The sequence below is a fragment of the Rhamphochromis longiceps genome, linkage group LG5 (genome assembly GCF_057381845.1).
Source record: "Rhamphochromis longiceps isolate RC_006_pf linkage group LG5, R_longiceps_female_GT1.1, whole genome shotgun sequence".
In the NCBI taxonomy this organism is placed as follows: Eukaryota; Metazoa; Chordata; class Actinopteri; order Cichliformes; family Cichlidae; genus Rhamphochromis; species Rhamphochromis longiceps.
Window position 1 is genome coordinate 7669204 of NC_140561.1, and position 8947 is coordinate 7678150.

Here is an 8947-nt window from a genome sequence, read left to right on the forward strand (position 1 = left end):
AGCAGCCTTTCAACGCCTCTCTCTGTCTCTCGCAAGAAAAGTTGACCCACACAACAAAGTAAAGCTATTTTTCGGCTACGAGCCGACAGGGACCCCGCCGTATTAGTCAGAGGTCCCTTTACTACAGTTCGGAGTCGTGGACTTTCAGTAATAGTAATAAATCACACAGCAATAGTACATTTACGTAGTCGTAAAAAGCATGATAATATATTAAGTAATCCAAAGTATTCAGAATACGTTACTGTCATTGAGTAACGTAACGGAATACGTTACAGAATACATTTTGGGGCATGTATTCTGTATTCTGTAATGGAATACATTTTAAAAGTAACCTTCCCAACACTGACCGTAATGGAAAACGACCAAATGTTGAGTCGAGCTGAAGGATCAGAACTCACTCAGCTCACTTTGACAAATGAGCTGCTTGATTTGTCAGCACAGTTTTTACGTTTCTATGCAGTATGCAAAGTCACACGATGTCTCTGTGGGTGTTAATTTGATAGCCAAATGCTATTAAAAAAATACGGCCTATGCAGTCTGACTGCTTGTATATGATCAAGGATCTTCTATCACTGATGACTACACTGGATTTGAATCTTTGTACATGTGCACTTGAACAGCCATATTGTGTGAGACATAACAGGTAACTTTAATTTATGACAGAACAAATGAGCTTTTGTCAGCTCAGAACGCTTTGATGATCTCGACTGTGTGTGCTCAGGTGTGGCCATCTAAAGGATGCAGAGTGGGACAATTGTTGACCTAAATCTGACAAAATAATCAACTCTAGAGAGTCAAGGAGACTTTATATGAGGCAGCTGACATGACTTTTAGAGAGCAGAGAGATAAAAAGGGAGGAATGAGCAAAATGGGTAAAAGTATATACAGAAAAGGACAAAATGGCTAAAGAAAGAACGGGCGAAAAGTTTACAGTGTATCAATACAAGAGACGCACAAAGAACTGATTCAAACAGCTGTACAGCTCTGACAACAAAAGTTGTTTTTTTTAACTAAGTTTTAAAATAGTTTCAGATTTTTACTAAAATAAATAGGTGGGAATAATGCAAGAAGTGTCTTTCACAGAGACAAACATGTGAGCTTCCTATCTTATTTAAGCTAGCTGGTTTTGTATTAAAGCACATGGAACATACTCTATACTATCTATACAGCAACAAATACAAGAAAGAGAAAATTACTAAGAAAAGTAATTTGTTACACTATTCATTACTTTTGCATTACTCCATAAAAGGCCTGAAACACATTTTCACATAATTACCAGTTAACAATAAAAACCTGAGGCTGCCACACACACTAACACAAATCCCCATCCTAATGAGGACACACATGATCTTTCTTAGTGTTTGCACGTGAAAACAAACTTAAAAAGCAGCCCAAAGAGACCAAAGAGATCACTACAGTGACTCTGCTGTGGAAACATCAACAGGTACAAGTGGAGGATGCAATCCTGACTACTCATCACTGACTCTGCTGAAGATCAGGCTAGGGTTGGTGTCCATTTGATTTTAATGTCACTCTGGGTTCTTGGCTAGCTTTGTGTTAGCATACTGTCTGTGCAGATGCTTGCAAAGAGCTAAAGTTGTGTTAGCGGGATAGTGCAGTTCTTTCTGTCCTGGCAGCAGTCTGCAGTTTATCATCGTGCACTTGTGCTTTTGTGTAATTACAATAAATTTTGTGTCCTCAAAAGCTGCAGACCACACCACCTTTTCTCCAACATCACACAAAGTGAAATCAGCTGGTTGCAGCACAAGTGGAACAGGAAGGAAAAAAGCATGTGTTTGATGTTTTTGTCCCTCTTTCTTCTCCACCCAGCATACAAATAACTGAAGACCATTTGTAATGCAAGTAATGACATTATTGTAACTGTAATGTAATTACTGAATTTAGTCAAGTATGCTGTTACATTACTGCATCACTAAAAACGGAATGTGATTACAGTAACATGTTATGCTGGAATGTGTTACACCTAACACGTAGCAACTTTAAATGTTGTAACGTGTCCTGGAATTGTTGTCATTTTTCTGCCTTTGAGCTAGCAAGCATCATTTGTAGAATATAGTCAACAGTTATTAATAGTTATTAATAAAATTCATGTTTAAATGCAGTCGGTTGTGTTTATATGTGTACAGTGTTTTTAAACCTTAAGCAAACCAGCTATTTTAACAGGTTAAATGGGCACAATACTCACCAAAGTGTCACTGTTCATATAAACATTTATAGTGAACATCGAGAGATACAAAAAAAAATCCTTTTTTTTTTTCAGTCCAGTAACTGTCAAACTGTCCAGATGGTCGGACATCCTTGAACGACTTTGCACATAATTTGTTACAGATCATAAAGTGCTGGCATTTTTCCTCCATTCAAAGACGGTCAGTTTTGAAGCCAATCCACTTCCTTTGTGGGTGTGAACAAAGGTTATGAAGTTGATTGTAGAAGGATGTGGATTAGCTTTAAAACACCCCTCATGTGGACTAGCCCCTCTTCCCAAACAGCCCCCTTTCATTGCGACCATGCAGTCCGTGATAGATGAGGACAATGTCAACAAGAGCCTCAACATGAGAAATTGGGTTCGACAAGAAGCAGGCCTGGAGATTGCTCTCTCAGCGGTGATGGGATTTATCTTGTGTCTCTGTGTTACTTTGTAAACAGCAGTGTGCAAACATTTGCCCATTCTTGAGATATCAAAGGAGTGGCGGTCTATACCTTTAAGCTGTCCCACCTGTGTGCAAGGTCATGGCAGATATAGAACACACACATACACACTCAGGCACACAATTTACCAACCACATTCCTAAGTGCCCGTGATGAGAAGTTTAGAGGGAGCAGATAAGGCATGTGGCTACAGGTAGAGCTGCTGCTCTGAGCTTCTACATTCCCACTGAAAGGACAGTGTCTGGGTGTGACTGCAAATCATCCCACTGTCTTGTACAACTCCAAGGCTTAGTCATTTGTAAACATAAAGTTTGCTCATAATTGTGGGTGTTAACACATTTTTACATGGGTTCCTTTTCGATTGCACATTCTTGCTTGATCTGACGTTCCCAATTAAGTCAGGTTTACTCACCATTATTTAGGTATATGAAATTTAAGAAAGTGCTTTTGACAGAGATGTCAGCTAGGTCAGTCCTTAACTTGAGAATTTAATCTTGTCAAAATCAAAATTACCACCGTGAGCAAACCAAATAATAGAAGTGTTGTTTCCTGTGTGGCTGTTAGCTGTCACTTCAGTGTAATCCTCGTCCACCCCATTCACTTCACAGTTTTCATCAGAACCAGCCATCAAACTGATCACCATAATCCTTCTTCAAACTAGTGTTTGACTGTGCAAAAAAGGCTGTACTCCACAAAATAAAAGATTTATAGTATACTACAGTCAGATGTGTTCCTATTTAATCACCAGTCACCCCAATATCTCACCCCAGCTGAGAAACAGCTTCATCCCAGAAGCTGTGAGACTTCTCAATGCATAATGGGCATGAACTGTTGTTGTAGCACCTTAATCACTACTGACACTTACTGACACGTCACTTTATCAGTGCTGGTCATCATGCCCTTTTGCTGCTAAAGTATTTATACTTGCATTTCTATATCTACACTCCATACTGGTACTCAGGTTTATTTGTATTATTTTATTACTTGTTATTCTGTGTTTCTGGTTATTTTTGTTTGGTGTTTTAGTTTTTTATTCTGGTTCTTTTCGCTCGCGGACCGTGTGTACATATTTTGTTCCACCTCATGTAAACGTGATGCGAATGACAATAAAGCTTCCTTGAATGCTTGAATAGAATCATCCAGTTTACAGTTTCTTACTGTAAAATGTTTAAAGTACTGAAAGCTTTATGAGACTGGTTGAAATGATAAAAGTTTCCACAATGATTTATAAAATTCAGTTTTGTTATGACCAGCACATAGACCACAGCAAAAACAACAACAACTGAGTCAGTTACTGGGGAGTTTGAATGGTGTTTCTATCAGGCAGAAACACAAAGTAGGCGCAAAAAGGATTAAAAGTTTCATACACGTTGGATTCGGTCCATTTGATGGGATTGTGGCAAAGAGGAAGTGCACTGCATTGGCACTTCAGTATTAGCTTCATTCAGAGGTTGCTGCTGGATTACAAATAGAGGGAGACTCTCTGTTAAGGTCCCCATCGCTGCACTATATCTGTTAATACCTAATACTTCTATGATGTAACGTTAACTTTAAACATCTCAAACAACCCATAACAGCATCTTTATTAAGGAACCTTTGACACTAAAGAGCTGGATAAAAACAATAGCAGACACTAGTAGATCGTGGCTCAAGAGTTGGCAGTTCATCTTGTAATCGGAAGGTTGCTGGTTCGAGCCCCAGCTCGGACAATCTCAGTCATTGTGTCCTTGGGCAAGACACTTCACCTACTGCCTACTGGTGTTGGTCAGAGGGGCTGATGACGCGATATGGCAGCCTCACTTCTGTCAGTCTGACCCAGGGCAGCTGTGGCTACAACAGTGAGTGAATAGTGGAATTGTAAAGCACTTTGAGGGTCTCAAAAAGTGCTATATAAATGCAATCCATTATTATAAGGGGAAAACGCACATTAAATAGTTCTGTAGGCAGGACAGTTTTACATAGTAAATATCAACATAAAATAAACAGAACATACATTTGCATCTTTGTCTCAGACACACAAAAAAACTTGATGAATCCCTTTAAGGTTAGTGAAGTAAATAAAAGCTTTAAAAAATGTTTTGTGTTGGTCCATATTCTGCCTCAAAACAGCAAATAATACAAATGAGAATCCCCAAACTTCCTGTGGACTTGTTTCTACTTTCTGGTTAAAAAAAAAAACTTCAGCTATACATGTAACAAGTCTGGGCAAATTTAATCTTGGCTGTTTAGCTCACTGTGCTGTGGCTTTTGTTGGCACTTTATGAAACTGGATGCATATGGATGTTAATGAGACCTGCATACAGTAAGTCTGGGGTATACTGAATACTAAAGACTTGACATACTAACTACATACTAGAAAAAGAATGATGAAATTCTGTAATTCCAAAATTACAAGTGGCGGTCTTCACTGGGGAAGCTTTTTTTAGTTCTTTTTATTTTGCTCTAAGCACACAGGAATGGCTAAGCCAGTTGTTTAGATTAGAAGTCTCACCGTAAGATCAATGTTACCTGACAGCGAGGCTTGTAACAGAAGGAGACTGAGACCTATAATGCATCAAGTAAGAGGATCTTTGGTCTGAAGTGGATCTGCACTCCTTATGAAGGGCTTTGGAAACTCTTCAGAAGCAGCAGTGTACCCAGGAGATCAAAGTTTTCGTTCTTTGGTTACGGTTTCCCCTGCTTATATTTATCACTATACTGCCACCATGTGGCTGAGAAATGGCAGTGTCAGAGTGGAGGCTTTGTGCTCTCTTCATTTTGGTGGGACGTTTGTGCATTTATTCAGTCAAACTGTACAGTACAACTCAGACAAGTAAATTCACAGTGTTTTACAGAGAGATAGAAGGAGCGATTTAAAACCGATAATAGAAATATAAACAGACATAAGAAGTGACGAGCTGTTTCAAAGTGACAAAGTGGGTGAGAACACTACTTATCCATATTCTTAGTTAACATTCTTGATTTGATTTAACCATATTTCACATGTAATCTGCAATAGGCAAACATCTACTATCCCGGGTTTGTTTATGTTTTGCACTTTTACAGATTATATAATATAACATCTTGGTTTAAATCAATTCCTACAAGTTTGTTAAGTTAACATGTTCTTTATTTCAACTGTTAATTTGTTTAAACTTACCTTACCTACCTGTCTTCCAGAAACAAAAGGAGGAAATGTAGTTTTACTTCCTGCTTTATAGTTTCTTGGTTAATCCGAGGTCACAGGAAGAGACCAAGTGCAGAAGGGGAAGAATTCTTGTAATTTAATAAAGTTGATTTTAGAGTGTTTATGGAGAAATTGATTTATTGTTGTAATATGTATTGATTACACCAGTAACCAGTTATGTTGCCAGTAAAGAGTAGCAGTAGAGGTTTGAGTATGATAATGTTCATCTTACCTACTGAATGGAATAGGCCAGAGGAGAAATTGTTTGGTTAAGTGGACTATTTAAGCAGAAGAATTCAGGTGTTTGGGGAGAAAGGACCAGGTCAGTGTAGTTGAGTTGAGTTGAGTTGAGTTGAGTTGAGTTGAGTTGAGTTGAGTTGAGTTGAGTTGAGTTGAGTTGAGTTGAGTTGAGTTGAGTTGAGTTGAGTTGAGTTGAGTTGAGTTTCTTATTTATTTTTTGGTCACAAACACTGGACAGCATCAGTCTCCTGCACTTCGTTGGCCTCTTAAGTCAGGTCTTACCACACTCACAGATGTCCATGTTTATATGGTAAAATAAAAGTACCTTCACTTTGCTTTGTTCTAATTCTGGGCACACAGAGAACACCTGTCACTGCTGATCTGAGAGTGCTGCATGTTTTGTAAGGCACAAGTAGATTTGAAAACGCAACTGAGTGATAATGATTTGTCACTTAAAAATTATTATGCATACCGGTACATTTTAAACAACTTTGTTGGACTTATCTGGACATTTAACAAGAATATCATATTTTTACACCAACAAAATTAAATTTTTGTGTGATTTTCATACATGGCTGCTTTTATATTTCACATTTATGTAGATACACTTTATAGAACTTATTTAATGTATTTTTTACTGTGTTGTTCACCCTGTTCTGTTTTTGATATGTCAGTCTAACATGCATTCTTTAGTCTTACATTTAGTACAAATTATTACTCCTAATATAATGATAATAAAAATAATGCTCTCGGTGTGGTTGTGGTATTTTGAATTTAGCTGCAGAATAATCACATCAAAACCAAAGTATCATAAACCTGTATTTTATTCACAGTATGATACAGAAAATATATTAAATGTTTAAAGAGAGTCATTTTATTATTTCATTAAAAACTTTGAGTTCATTTTGAATGTGAATGCAGAAAGATATCTTTAAAAACATATGGATGCTGCAATGGTATGAATTTCAAAATTCATACCTACATCACCTTGTTCTTCAACTTATTGCATTCACAAGATTTTTAAAAACACTTCACCTCTGACCTTGATCTTAAGGCCGAGGTCACTGAGATGTGATGTCATCCAAGATTTTAGTAGATAGAGTTTGAAACTCAGGTGTCGCTGGCCTACCCGTCCGGCAGGGTCCTGACAATACCCCATCTGTCTTTTATGGCTGACAGTAAAAAGGGTTAGTTTTGAGAGCAACTTTTAATTTAGTTTTAGCCATATCTTTTGACTGAAGCGTCATTTAGTTATTGTCAGAATTTAGACATCTGAATTCATGTGATTACTAAATATCATAAGATTATTTTTGACTAAATCTAAAATGATACAGTTTCCTGGGCATGTCTTACTGCCATGGTTCTTGGTGTTGGACCCAGTGTTTTGAATTATTGATTTGGTTTCTGGTTTATAGGGTTCACATTTTGGCATATTTGGTTCTATTCCTTGTTCCTCTCTGCTTTAGAGTTAATTCCTCACTCAGTGTTTATCATCATGTTTAGTCACCTGCATTAGCTTCATTTGTGTGTCTGTGTATCACGTTAAACTCTCAGTTTGCGTGTGTTCCTTGTCCGATCCTCGTTTATGCACTGTAAAATCGAATTAGCTGATAAAACTTTAAAAAATTATACAGACTCATTGGCTCAAAAAACAAAGTAAAGCTTGCTTACAATAATTAAGTTAGGACATCTTACTCATTCTGATGCTGTGTGTCTCCGGGAGTCAAGGTTTCAGTCTGTTTACTCCTCCCGTACGCCATGACTGCAGATAAAGCTTTTTTTTCATTTATTTCTGCCTCCTGACTTCTGCATTTGGGTCGACTCTCTGCCTACCGCACAGTGGTCCATCACACATACTAACTGGAGCTCATCTCTCCAGAAAATTTTCAAGCCATTTTTATATTTTGATGAAAGTGTCGGTCCATTTCATTTGTCTTCATGCTGTGACCCAGTATTTGTGTTTCAACATCTGGAATTATATTCTTTGATTACTGATCTTCGTGTTTTTGAGTTTTTTATTTAGTTCTCTCTCCCTTAACGTTTATCTCAGCCTGCAGTTAGTCTCTGTTCCCGTGTTTTCCCTGTTCTTTATATCCCTGTGTGCCACATCTAGTGCTTTTGTATTTCTTCTGTTCCAGAGTCTGTCGTGTTTCCATTTCAAGTCGTGATGTCATTCTTCCTGTTTTATTTTGATAGTCCTTGCCTTATGTCAGTGTATTCTGATTTTCTTTCTTTTCCCCCTGTGTGCCCCTCTGTGTATCTGTGAACCCTTGTTTCCCCTCCTTGTGTTTTATTCCACGTTTTCCCCAGCCCGTTATGTCCGTGCTCTCTCTCCTCCTGTCTGAACCTCTGTGTACTTCCTGTTTTACTTTGACAGTCTCTCGTCAGTATGTGTCATGTTGTGTTCACTCCTGCCCTGCCTTGTTACAATTATCTGTGTCAGCTGTGTTCCCCATGTGCTCCCACTTCCCTCGTTTACCCTCTGTGCATTTATGTCCACGTCTCCCTCGTGCTGTGTGTGATTCTCCCTGTGTTTCCTGGTGAGCTTTATCTTTAGTTTTTCCCCAGTTGTATTACTCGTGATCTGTCTTTCCAGCAATAAAGCTGTGCTTTCTGAGTTTATTCCCCGTGAGTTTGCGTTTGGGTCCTCTCCTGCCTGCCACACAGCCTAATCATGACAGACACATGCCTTTGTTTTTATTTTGTTATTATCTTGTTTTTTGTCAGGAAGGGAAAAAAAGATCATTGGCTAAAAAGCAAGTGGTACTAAAAAGAAACAGGTTGAGAAACATTTGGCAACTAATTAGATTAGTTGGCAACAACTCTGTAACATTGCTAATGCAAACAGGCCAAGACTGACATAATCCCTAC